Genomic DNA, 14,219 nt, shown 5'->3' with positions numbered 1-14,219 from the left:
CCGTGCAGTTTATCACAGTTGCAATGAACGCCACAAAATCCACTTTCTTTACATACAGCATGTCTGGTTCTCTTAGTTGACAAACCTTCACCATGGACTGTGGTGCATCCAAAATCAATTATTTTGATCGCCTCCGTATAGGAGATCAGATGGACCGCCCTAACTTTAGCCACCTCAACCTCGGACAGGATACTCCACAAACTCTGGGACATGATCCCCCCCCCCCCCCCACACACACACACAATACCAACATGGCCTTTCTTCGCTCTGATCTTCCATATGCTCCTTCCGTCTGCACACATTTGAAACGTGACCAAATCCTTTACAGTTGTGTGTGTGTGTACACTTTAGATGTGTCAGGTGATGGGCCTTAACCTCTCTAGGCTAACCAACATCCAGTGAAAGTGCAGGGCGCCATATTCAAACTACAGAATTGTAAATATTTAACATTCTTGAAAATAGACATGCAATATGTCAAAATAAAGCTTAACTTCTTGTTAATCCAGCCACGGTGTCAGATTTCAAAAAGGCTTTACGGCGAAAGCAAACCATGCGATTTTCTGAGAACAGCACCCCATCAAACAAACACAGACAATCATATTTCATCCCGCCAGGCGCGACACAAAACTCAGAAATAACGATATAATTCATGCCTTACCTTTTGAAGTGCTTCTTCTGTTGGCACTCCAATATGTCCCATAAACATCACAAATGGTCCTTTTGTTGGATTAATTCCGTCGTTATATCTCCAATGTCCATTTTATTTGGCGCGTTTGATCCAGAAAAACACCGGTTCCAACTCGCGCAACATGACTACAAAATATCTAATAAGTTACCTGTAATCTTTGTCCAAACATTTCAAACAACTTTCCTAATACAACTTTAGCTATTTTTTATCGTAAATAATCTATCAAATTTAAGACGGGATATACTGCGTTCAATAGCGGATTAAAAACAAAGTGGAGCGAGCTTTTAGGTTGTGCGCCCCAACCACAACAATACACTAGATTCGACCCTCGTTCTGAACAGCCCTACTTCTTCATTTCCCAAAGGAAAAACATCAACCAATTTCTAAAGACTGTTGACATCCAGTGGAAGCGATAGGAACTGCAAGCAAGTGCCTTAAAATCTAGATCCACATAGAAAACCCATTGAAAAGAGTGACCTCAAACATTTTTTCCTGGATGGTTTGTCCTCGGGGTTTCGCCTGCTAAATAAGTTCTGTTGTACTCACAGACATCATTCAAACAGTTTTAGAAACTTCTGAGTGTTTTCTATCCAAATCTACTAATAATATGCATATCCTAGCTTCTGGGCCTGAGTAGTAGGCAGTGAGACCCCAAACGGATCTCCCAGATACACATCCTTATCAAAAAAATCCCATCCCAACAAGGAACATCCGCTTATCATCCCTTTCAGTTTTCAACACTTTATCATTTTAATTCCATTCTTTGATACTACTGTTCTCCATTCCTCTTCTCCAACTCCACTCGACACTCTTCTTGTTTCACTCTCGACATCCACTTCCGCCATGATCTCCCAAAGCAGCACTTCTTTCTCCCTTGTACTTTATCAACTCTGGTTAATAAAGTAGGTAGCTTACAGATTGACTTTTCTGCTGCTTCCCTCCCTTGAATCGGACCTGGGCTGGATCCAACGAGGTCTATACGAAACTGGTCATACTTTTTGGACCTGTGAAGGCTTCTACGTAAGGCCCAACATAACAATCCTTGTCACAACAGACAGTGCCAGGAACATTGTGAATGTTGTCACAGAAGCTGGACTTAGGCCACAAGTAGGGTGATTATTAATTTAGCGTCTTTTAACCAATAAAAAATAGTAACTACAGCAACTGTTGGCATTTCATTTTCCCGCTGTACCGTAACCCCAAAATCACAATACGTACCGCTCTGAACATAAACACAGCACGCGATAAGAAGTTGCCCACATTCCTCCCAGTAATTGGGCAACTTTTGCCCATTTTTGGTTATTTTCCTCAGGGAATTGCTGTAAGTTTAAGAGGACTCAAGAGGAAGCATTTTGAAAGATGATATATTGAGGGTTAGAATAAATACCGCTTTGATGTAAAACAAGCAAGCCAAACACCCATGAGTCCAAATGTGCACTTCACAATCCACGATTGTGCACACCATTGTCAGACATGCTTTTTAGTTATGTACACAGTAGGTCCCTCAGGTCCTCTGGCACTGGCCTTTTTAACTATCCCAAAGCCTAGGACCAAGAGGCATGGAGAGGCAGCCTTTAAATACTATACCCCCAGCCTTTGGAATAGCCTGCCAGAGAACTTGAGGGGGGCTGAAACTGTGGAAATCTTTAACCAATCTTTTTAGATGTGCTTTTCCTTAAGGTACCTTCGGGGTCTTTCAGTTTTTGTTATTCTTAAAAAAAATGATCCTCTTTGTTGTGTGGTAACTCATTCAGTTTTTCATTGTTTTTGTTTGTTTTCTCCTGTGAAGAGCATTGCGTTGCATCCATATATGAAATGTGCTATATATACACTGCATGACCAAAAGTATATGGACACCTGTTCGTCGGACATCTTATTCCAAAATCATGGGCATTGATATGGAGTTGGCCCCCCCTTTGCTGCTATAACACTCTTCTGGGAAGGCTTTCCATTAGATGTTGGAACATTGCTGCGAGGACTTGCTTACATTCAGCCACGAGAGCATTAGTGATGTCGGGCACTGATGTTGGGCGATTAGGCCTGGCTCGCAGTCGGCATTCCAATTCATTCCAAAAGGTGTTTGATGGGGTTGAGGTCAAGGCTTTGTTCAGGCCAGTCAAGTTCTTCCACACCAGTCTCGATAAACCATTTCTGTATGGACCTCGCTTTATGCACGGAGGCAATGTCATGCTGAAACAGGAAATGGCCTTCCCAAACTGTTGCCACAAAGTTGGAAGCACAGAATTGTTTAGAATGTCATTGTATGCTGTAGCATTAAGATTTCCCTTCACTGGAGCTAAGGGGCCTAGCCCGAACCATGAAAAACAGCCCCAGACCATTATTCCTCCTCCACCAAACTTTACAGTTGGCAATATGCATTCGGGCGGGTACCGTTCTCCTGGCATCCTCCAAACCCAGATTTGTACATCGGACTGCCAGATGGTAATGCGTGATTCATCACTCCAGAGAATGCATTTCCACTGCTCCAGAGTCCAACTGCGGCAAGCTTTACACCACTCCAACTGACGCTTTGCATTGCGCATGGTGATCTTAGGCTTGTGTGTGGCTGCTCGGCCGTGGAAACCCATTTCATGAAGCTCCTGACAAGCAGTTGTTGTGCTGATGTTGCTTCCAGAGAAAGTAGCGGTAGTGAGTGTTGCAACCGAGAACAGATGATTTTTACGCGCTTCAGCACTAGGCGGTCCCGTTCTGTGAGCTTGTGTGGCCTACCACTTCGCGGCTGAGCCGTTGTTGCTCCTAGACATTTCCACTTCACAATAACAGCACTTAGAGCTGCCTAGGTCAACTGTATCAGGACAGATATTTGACGAACTGACTTGTTGGAAAGGTGTCATCCTATGATGACCTATGACGGTGCCACGTTGAAAGTCACTGAGCTCTTCAGTAAGGCCATTTTACTGCCAATGTTTTTCTATGGAGATTGCATTGCGGTGTGCTCAATTTTTTTATACACCCGTCAGCAATGGGTGTGGCTGAAATAGCTGAATCCACTTATTTTGAAGTGTTGTCCACATACTTTTGTGTATATATACAGTTTGATTTGATTCACAATTCACCAGGGCACACACACACCTGAATGCAATCATGACTCCTATCCCCATTACAATCTGTTTCTCTGAATAGTCTTGTGAAAGCCAACACTGTAAAGTCGTATTTTATAACTTAGCTAGTCATGTTTGCAATAGAACAAGCTTTCAAATCATGCCCACCTGACCCAGATTGCGATTTTATAATGAACCGTTTTTGGATTGCATTAACAACGGCAGTCATTGTGTGCTGGCAGGGATGCAGGGTTGTGTTCCAAATGAAACTATTAGTGTGCTTGCTCTAGTTCCTGACCAGCTAGTAGAGCTCAAAAAGTACCTTAAAGTGGAAGACTCTTCTTTGAGTCATAAAAGTGCATTGAAATTGCTTAGGTACTGTGGACACTGGATAGGTTTGTGCCACTTTAAGACACCAGTTAGTAGTCTCACTCAAACCCTTGCAATGTTTTTTTCTTATGTTGCACCGACCCTACATTTTCCAGGAATAATCTTATGTTACTGAATGTGTCCAGAGTGTTTTCAGATTTTATCATCAACAAAATGTGGCGAGAAGTACAGTAAATGTAAAATCAACAGTGTAATGTTTGGATTCAGTCTTGTCAGGTGAACTGTTGTGTCCTCAACTTTGGTCTAATAATTTTCCCAAACTTTCAATTGCTATCATGGTTATGCTTTTCATATTTCTTCTGTAAGAAACAATGAAATGTAGCCCTATCCATAGGCCAATTCCCACGAGTGGAAAGGGTTAAGACACTCTGTATGGTGTGTAAGAGCAGGATGTGCAGAGATGTTGCCAACACAAAGGTTTGGTAGACTTAATGGAGCCTTGTTGGTCTCCACTTCCAGGGCTTGTTGCATCTTGTCTAAAAGCGACACAATCGTAGGCTGATGCAGAAGGAATTAAAATATAATTGGGCTTAATTGTCTGTCTTCTCCCTTTACTCATTTGTTAGTAGAGTCCTTTACAGGCTTTGAAGGTTGATACTGCAGGATTACTCATAAATATTATTCCCTGTTTAAAGTGTTTTAACCCCTTTCATTACCAGCGAAGCAAAACTGTCATCGTAGACTGTCATTTTAGCTGCCTTTTTAAGCTTCTTAATGCAGCAGCAATTTTGTACGTAATTAAAACGACTTCCAAGATTCCTGGAATTTCATTTCATTCCACATGGATCATAACATTTTCTACAACAGTATTTTTTTTCTCTGAATTTGGTTTATTTCTAGAGTGTGCTTGTTGGATGCCGCACAGAAGCTAAAACCTTTTTTTCCCCAGCTGCCCCTGATAGGAGGGGGAACTCTTAAAAACTCACTTTTAAAGCTTCATGCAACATGCAGCATGTTATGCTGCTGTTGTCCAATAAATATGCAAACCTGAGAGAGAAACCTTATTGCTTTATTCATGAGTCCCAGTGAACAGATGTGAATTACATTAAAATGTTATCTATACTATGTGATTTAGTGACTTCTGTAGTGATGATCAAAGAGATGTGTAAGCACAGCAGTGCACTGTGAATTTATCTTTTCCCTTGCTACCTGGATGCGCCCATAATATCCAGTACACCGGTATGTTCTGAAATTGTTTGATTGCTGCTATTTAATGCCTCTGCACTCTCAAAGGGAAAGGATTAGCATTAAATTGGAGTGCAGTGAAAACATGTCAAGGTGACGAGGAGAGGATTAACGGTGCTTAGCTCGGAGGGCCTCAGAGGTGGGACGAGGGGTTTCTCTTCTCTAAATCCTCTGGGTAAACACTCTGCTCGCGGCGGGCTGCTACTGCCGAGAGCAGATCACAGAGGAGCAGAGGAAGGGAAACGTAAAGAAAGCTTAACTTCAAATCCCTGCCTCACTCTATAGGACCAGGAGAAAGAGAGAGGCTCAAAGGAAAGGCTCTCACCATCTCATTTAATCCAGATGCATTCTAATTCTAAATGCAAAAAAAATAAAAAATCTCGCTGGGGGATTTTGAAACCAGTTCTACTTCTCTAGTGGGATTTCTCAGCCTTGCCGGAAGTGTGTAGGCCAAACTTGAATTAGAAACTGTACGCATGGCCTAGTTCTAATACCTGTTTAATGTAAGCACTGAGCAGCCATGCTGCCTGTCCTCAGGAGTCTCCATAATGTAAATCATGTAAAACCATGTCACGCATCAGTTAACACGGTAAGCATGTTTCCACACCCGTTTGGTTTATCCTACCGCTGGGAGTTGACATTGCCCATGAAAAGGGATGTGATACCTGACCTATAGTAACTGCAGTAACTCCTTTTGTATTTTTTTTAATTATATATATATATATATATACTGCTCAAAAAAATAAAGGGAACACTTAAACAACACAATGTAACTCCAAGTCAATCACACTTCTGTGAAATCAAACTGTCCACTTAGGAAGCAACACTGATTGACAATAAATTTCACATGCTGTTGTGCAAATGGAATAGACAAAAGGTGGAAATTATAGGCAATTAGCAAGACACCCCCAATAAAGGAGTGGTTCTGCAGGTTGGTGACCACGACCACTTCTCAGTTCTATGCTTCCTGGCTGATGTTTTGGTCACTTTTGAATGCTGCGGTGCTTTCATCTTAGTGGTAGCATGAGACGGAGTCTACAACCCACAAGTGGCTCAGGTAGTGCAGCTCATCCAGGATGGCACATCAATGCGAGCTGTGGCAAGAAGGTTTGCTGTGTCTGTCAGCGTAGTGTCCAGAGCATGGAGGCGCTCCCGGAGACAGGCCAGTACATCAGGAGACGTGGAGGAGGCCGTAGGAGGGCAACAACCCAGCAGCAGGACCGCTACCTCCGCCTTTGTGCAAGGAGGAGCAGGAGGAGCACTGCCAGAGCAAAATGACCTCCAGCAGGCCACAAATGTGCATGTGTCTGCTCAAACGGTCAGAAACAGACTCATGAGGGTGGAATGAGGGCCCGACGTCCACAGGTGGGGGTTGTGCTTACAGCCCAACACCGTGCAGGACGTTTGGCATTTGCAGAGAACACCAAGATTGGCAAATTCGCCACTGGCGCCTGTGCTCTCTTCACAGATGAAAGCAGGTTCACACGCACATGTGACAGAGTCTGGAGACGCCGTGGAGAACGTTCTGCTGCCTGCAACTCTCCAGCATGACCGGTTTGGCGGTGGGTCAGTCATGGTGTGGGGTGGCATTTCTTTGGGGGCGCCGCACAGCCCTCCATGTGCTCGCCAGAGGTAGCCTGACTGCCATTAGGTCGAGATGAGATCCTCAGACCCCTTGTGAGACCATATGCTGGTGCGGTTGGCCTGGGTTCCTCCTAATGCAAGACAATGCTAGACCTCATGTGGCTGGAGTGTGTCAGCAGTTCCTGCAAGAGGAAGGCATTGATGCTATGGACTGGCCCGCCGTTCCCAGACCTGATCCAATTGAGCACATCTGGGACATCATGTCTCGCTCCATCCACCAACGCCCCGTTGCACCACAGACTGTCAGGAGTTGGCGGATGCTTTAGTCCAGGTCTGGGAGGAGATCCCTCAGGAGACCATCCGCCACCTCATCAGGAGCATGCCCAGGCGTTGTAGGAGGTCATACAGGCACGTGGAGGCCACACACACTACTGAGCCTCATTTTGACTTGTTTTAAGGACATTACATCAAAGTTGGATCAGCCTGTGTGTGGGTTTTCCACTTAATTTTTGAGTGTGACTCCAAATCCAGACCTCCATGGGTTGATAAATTGATTTCCATTGATAATTTTTGTGTGATTTTGTTGTCAGCACTATTCAACTATGTAAAGAAAAAGTATTTAATAAGAATATTTTCATTCATTCAGATCTAGGATGTGTTTATTTTAGTGTTCCCTTTATTTTTTTGAGCAGTGTATATACATTGGGGAGACAAGTATTGGATACACTGCTGATTTTGCAGGTTTTCTACTTACAAAGCATGTAGAGGTCTGTAATTTTTTATCATAGGTACACTTCAACTGTGAGGACGGAATCTAAAACAAAATCCAGAAAATCAATTTGATCATTTTAATAGTAAATAATTTGCATTTTATTGCATGACATAAGTATTTGATACAATAGAAAAGGAGAACTTAATATTTGGTACAGAAACCTTTGTTTGCAATTACAGAGATCATCCGTTTCTTGTAGTTCTTGACCAGGTTTGCACACACTGCAGCAGGGATTTTGGCCCACTCCTCCATGCAGACCTTCTCCAGATCCTTCAGGTTTCGGGGCTGTCTCTGGGCAATACGGACTTTCAGCTCCCTCCAAAGATTTTCTATTGGGTTCAGGTCTGGAGACTGGCTGGCCACTCCAGAACCTTGAGATGCTTCTTACGGAGCCACTCCTTAGTTGCCCTGGCTGTGTGTTTCGGGTCGTTGTCATGCTGGAAGACCCAGCCATGACCCATCTTCAATGCTCTTACTGAGGGAAGGAGGTTGTTGGCCAAGATCTCGTGATACATGGCCCCATCCATCCTCCCCTCAATACGGTGCAGTCGTCCTGTCCCTTTGCAGAAAAGCATCCCAAAAAATGATGTTTCCACCTCCATGCTTCACGGTTGGGATGGTGTTCTTGGGTTGTACTCATCCTTCTTCTTCCTCCAAACACGGCGATGGAGTTTAGACCAAAAAGCTCTATTTTTGTCTCATCAGACCACATGACCTTCTCCCATACTCCTCTGGATCATCCAGATGTCATTGGCAAACTTCAGACGGGCTGAACATGCGCTGGCTTGAGCAGGGGACCTTGCGTGCGCTGCAGGATTTTAATCCATGACGGCGTGTGTGTTACTAATGGTTTTCTTTGAGACTGTGCCCAGCTCTCTTCGGTCATTGACCAGGTCCTGCCGTGTAGTTCTGGGCTGATCCCTCACCTTCCTCATGATCATTGATGCCCCAGAGGTGAGATCTTGCATGGAGCCCCAGACCGAGGGTGATTGACCGTCATCTTGAACTTCTTCCATTTTCTAATAATTGCGCCGACAGTTGTTGCCTTCTCACCAAGCTGCTTGCCTATTGTCCTGTAGCYCATCCCAGCCTTGTGCAGGTCTACAATTTTATCCCTGATGTCCTTACACAGCTCCCTGGTCTTGGCCATTGTGGAGAGGTTGGAGTCTGTTTGATTGAGTTTGTGGACAGGTGTCTTTTATACAGGTAACGAGTTCAAACAGGTGCAGTTAATACAGGTAATGAGTGGAGAACAGGAGGGCTTCTTAAACAAAAACTAACAGGTCTGTGAGAGCCGGAATTCTTACTGGTTGGTAGGTGATCAAATACTTATGCCATGTCAAAATTACAGACCTCTACATGCTTTGTTAGTAGGAAAACCTGCAAAATCGGCAGTGTATGAAATACTTCTTTTCCCCACGGTATATACACTGCCGTTCAAAAATGTGGGGGTCACTTAGAAATGTCCTTGTTTTTGAAAGTAAAGCACATTTTTGGTCCAATAAAATAAAATAGGTCAGAAATGCAGTGTAGACATTGTTAATGTTGTAGCTGGAAACAGCAGATTTTTTATGGAATAAGTTACATAGGTGTACAGAGGCCCATTATCAGCAACCATCACTCCTGTGTTCCAATGGCACGTTGTGTTAGCTAATCCAAGTTTATAATTTTAAAAGGCTAATTGATCATTAGAAAACCCCTTTGCAATTGTTAGCACAGCTGAAAACTGTTGTTCTGATTAAGGAGCATCAGCATTTGTGGGTTCGATTACAGGCTCAAAATGTCCTCGAGTCCTCAACTGGCAGCTTCATTAAATAATACCCGCAAAACACCAGTCTCAACATCAACAGTGAAGAGGCGACTCTGGGATGCTGGCCTTCTAGGCAGAGTTGCAAAGAAAAAGCCATATCTCAGACTGGCCAATAAAAGATTAAGATGTGCAAAAAAGAACACACACTGGACAGAGGAACTCTGCCTAGAAGGCCAGCATCCCTGAGTCGCCTCTTCACTGTTGACGTTGAGACTGGTGTTTTGTGTGTACTATTTAATGAAGCTGCCAGTTGAGGACTTGTGAGTCTTCTGTTTCTCAAACTTGACACTCTAATGTACTTGTCCTCTTGCTCAGTTGTGCAACGGGGCCTCCCACTCCTCTTTCTATTCTGGTTAGGGCCAGTTTGTGCTGTTCTGTGAAGGGAGTAGTACACAGCGTTGTACAAGATCTTCAGTTTCTTGGCAATTTCTCGCGTGGAATAGCCTTCATTTCTCAGAACATGAATAAACTGACGAGTTCCAAAAGAAAGTTATTTCTTTCTGGCCATTTTTTACCTGTAATCGAAACCACACATGCTGATGCTCCAAATACTCAACTAGTCTAAAGACGGCCAGTTTTATTGCTTCTTTAAATCTTCTTTAAATCTGTTAGCAGTCCTCCTCCCTTGTTATTTTGATCTGTGCCATGTATGGCTCGGTGGCTATGGAGCTCACTGGCCCATTGTTGCCTGTGCTCCAGGGCTGCAGGTACTTCCAACGCTGATCATGCTACGTGCAGGATCATTTGCACAATATATGGAATGCTGACAACAGGGGGGTTGGTTGCTGGGAGGGGGGGAGAGAGGAAAAGAGGTTGACTCAAAGCCAAAACCAGAGGAATACAACAGCAGATGTACAAACTGTGTGCGCCCTTTTTCCCAAGAGAAGTCATGCCTCTGTCAATTCCGTACACATTGTTTGTGGGGGGGGGGGGATACATTTACATGACGAGGATCTGCTTGAAAAACAACTGTTGAACTGCATGATTATACAGTAGTCTTACTGTGAATCAATATTTTGCACGACATGAATGTACAGTAATCATCTTGCGCTTACACAATCCAGAACTGAGATCGCTTGAGTCTGTATTTCTCATTGGAGCTGTTTTGTCGGTTGCCGTTTTCTCCCTCCTGAGTCTTGGGTTTCACATGTATTTTTTTCACCCTTTCTGTTCACAGGTGTCACATGTTTCTGACCGTAGTGACTGGCAGAGGCTTGCTAGGGCTTGCCTGCCCGCAGCACAGCGTGACGTGTGTCCATCGGGTGACGGATGTGGCTCCGCCAGCGTCGCCCATTCCTGCTCCTCCAAACCCACCTCCCCCGTTCCAGACGATCTGAACACAAGGTCCTCCAAGAGGGATGTCATCAGCTGGCTCTACTCCTTTATAGCACAAAGAGACATCCACACCATGCTTCCAAACAGTCTTATCCATGACCATGGAGAGAGAGAGAGACACTTTATTGACAGACCACTGACTTGGGTATATTGCTCAGTATTTTTGACTGAGGCTATTTTTGAAACGTGTTCTTCTTTTGAGGGATCCACTACTAGATCATTCCACCTCTCAACCCGGGCGAAATAGCCTCAAGGGCTGATGTGTTTTTGTAAATGACAATTGATAAACTACAGTAAGCAGGAACACTATCCGTTCCATCATAGGTAGTGCTGTAGGCTCTCAGCACACAGGATTTATGAACTCGGCAAACGCTCATATCCAACAAATAGCCTACAGTGCAAGTCAACTTTATAAAACAATGAGATATATCAAAGAAACACATTGTATCATTGACCTTTCAGAGGAAATTGTGTTTTTTTTTTACATGGAAACAACATTGATTCAACCAGTTTTTGCTCGGTGGGTTGATAATGGGTCAATGAGGGTACTAACCTTTTGATACTAAGACTTTTTTCTTCTGTGAATTGTGTTTATTTCTGGAGTTAGTTTGTGGGATGACAGCCGCACGGAAGCAACAACCTTTTTTTCCAGCAGTCCCTGATAGGAAGGAGAACTTAACAGGAACTTTTAATGATTTTTAATGATAAGGACTCACTTTTAAACTGCAGTTTTCCATGTGAGGGGTGCCTTCAAGGACTGTAATAAGGCCTCCTTGTGAACTGAATTCCTTGTGCCTAATACTGGCAGGAAGGTTTGTCATTTCACTCTGAAGTGTTTGAATAAATGACTATTTCATGCATGTTGACTGGTTCCATAAGTACAGGGAAACGGCTTAAATAAGTGCCTCAGCTTGTCTTGATTTGTGTGACAACTCTAATGCAGACATTCCAGAGGGCTTTGAAGTAGAGAAAATCAGCTTATGATAATAATTTGAGTTGGCTTAAAACCAGTGGGGATTTATTCCAGAATTTCATCCCTTTTCTGACGTGGTTACTCTGATGAGAATGTTAGCAGAACACTTCTGAGTGACCTAAGTTAGCCAAATGGTAGAAATGGTAGTAAGCTCACTTCAACAATGCAAATAATGTTCTCATGATGAATTATTTAATGCAAGGTTTTTTGGAAGCACACTTCAGTCCATATTTTATTTTGCTATAGGAAAACACGAACTATTGCAGTATGCAACCTCAAATGACTTCTCCTGTATTTTCACGTGTATATACAATCAGTCCTTTATGAGCACCAATATAAAGACCCTGAGATAAACCTAGCGAAGGCAACGGTAAGTTAGCCTGGCTCTGCCTGCTGAATACATTGTCTGCGTAAATGAATGATTTAAGGTTTTATTCATAACTGTTTGCCTAACAATCCTCTCCTCCCCAGGATACAAGGGTCTTATCCTGTAATGTTTGCACTGCTACAGTGAGAAGCTATTAGCACGACACATTAGGATGGGAGTGACTGGTGTGGACGCAGACCACATCAGTGATGTTTCCTGCCTCTTCCTGGCCCCTCAGGGTAAAGAAACACACACTTGATTCTCTCAGCTTTTTTTTTTTGCTGAAAGGAACAAGTCTAATCCCTAGGCTCCAGCCATAAAAAAAGTTTAAAGGGTATATTCCTTTAGACGTTCACTCATCCTTATGTTCGTCCAAATAACAACCACCCAAAGTCATTTAGTCAACCACCCATTCACCAATCAGTGACAGTATGGCCACAAGGTTGTTGCGTTGCTGTTTATAGCCCATTACAGACATATTTACCCCTCCCCTCTAATCAGCCTGTGTGGCTGTCAGCCCAGAAGCTTTAGCAGGAGTTCCAAAGGCAGCCAAGGGCACAGGCAGGCGTCGCCAGGCAGCATAGCAAGCCCCCTGGGCAGGTGGAAGGTGAGTCCTCTGCCAGGAGACTATCCGACCTGCCTCTCAGCCGTCTGGACAGACCACCTGCTGCCCTTTGTCATCACTGATATCACATATCATCCAAGATCGCCCTCCTTACAACACACATACAATGCCCTTAGGGTTCTACGAGGGACTGCTACCATCACACTCCTTTTTCATTATGACCAGTTAAGATTGTATGTTTTCAATGATCTAGTAGATTTCTGGGCTTGTTCTGCATGGGAACTACAGCCAGGTGTTGAATTGGGATGGAACTGATCCCCCCCCCCCCCCCCCAAAAATATGAGTTGCTTTTCCATACTTATTTCACTGAGAAAACAAAGAATTTGCCAGTATAGGCCTATGCTGTTTTCCATTCTAAGATTATGGCAGAGGTGTATCACTGTACTACATAATGAGCTACTCCACCTAACTGCTTTCAGGCTGCAGCACCTCCAAACTCCTAATGGGATAGTCTGTGTATGACCCTAATAGCATGCTAGCATTCACAGGGAGCTGACTCTCATTGAAATGCAGCAGCAGAGTTGTTCTGGTTTTTTTCGTTAGCTGCTTCATAATTGAGCAATCTTGGAGCATCCTTGCTCATGTATATTTGAGCAAATCCACTCCTCTCTTCCCAGTTCACAACATCCCTCAAGCAATACTTAAATCTTGCTAAACTTCACAGGAGTTCAAAGTGCAATGAAGTGCAACAATTCTATTTTCATGAAAGGCTATTACATAATACATTGAAGTCTTTTTGTCTACTGTTTTTAATAACTAAATATCCTTTAGCCAACAGTTTTTTTACTGTTCCCAAAAAGAGAATAAAGAATGCCTTGTTTTTTCAAGCTCATTTCTTGCATTTTCTGCATTTACACAATCACTACATGTGACAGTACATCCCCAACAATAAAAGAACCAGCTAGCAATGAATACATATCTCTCGATGTCCAATTATGTTGGAACATTCATCCAAATAAGTTCTCTCTTGTCTCTCCTTTAGTGTTGCCATGTGCATCACTTTGAGATATTTGACAGCTAGTAAATCTCTTCTGAAATGATACTGTACATAAGGCTTGAACATGCACAATCCCTTACCCCTGCAAGCTCCATGAAGCTGTTCACAACTCTGGAACTCTGACTGTCAACTACAGCTATTGAATTTCTGAAATGTTTTGGTGTTTTAAAAGGCTTTTGCTTTCTGTAAACTTTGGAGTATCTCTCAATGAACAAGGAAAAGCATCTGACGTATACTGTGTGACCACCATACTGTGAGCTATACTGTACATATAGAAGGCTAATAACCTGGCAGCTTCCCAGAGAGGTCATGGACACAGTACAGTTGAGTGGAGGAGTAATGCATGATGGTCAGAAAATCATCACATTAAGAGCACAGAGAGAGTCATTCACACTCACTTCACGCTGTAATGCCAATCATAGATCAGGGCC

At 43.5% G+C, this 14,219-nt stretch overlaps 1 protein-coding gene across 2 annotated transcripts in view; it reads left to right on the top strand.

The window, feature by feature from the left end:
• Positions 1–11,686, top strand: part of enc2 (ectodermal-neural cortex 2) — a 43,253-nt gene extending 31,567 nt beyond the window's left edge. For both annotated transcript variants that reach the window (XM_023985220.1, XM_023985219.1), the window contains one exon: positions 10,669–11,686. The gene's annotated coding sequence lies outside the window, so the exon portion shown is untranslated. The remainder of the gene's footprint in view (positions 1–10,668) is intronic.
• The last annotated feature ends 2,533 nt before the right edge of the window (positions 11,687–14,219 follow it).

Source organism: Salvelinus sp. IW2-2015, linkage group LG4q.1:29, assembly GCF_002910315.2.
Source record: "Salvelinus sp. IW2-2015 linkage group LG4q.1:29, ASM291031v2, whole genome shotgun sequence".
Taxonomy (NCBI): domain Eukaryota; kingdom Metazoa; phylum Chordata; class Actinopteri; order Salmoniformes; family Salmonidae; genus Salvelinus; species Salvelinus sp. IW2-2015.
This window is presented reverse-complemented; position numbering and strand designations above follow the sequence as displayed.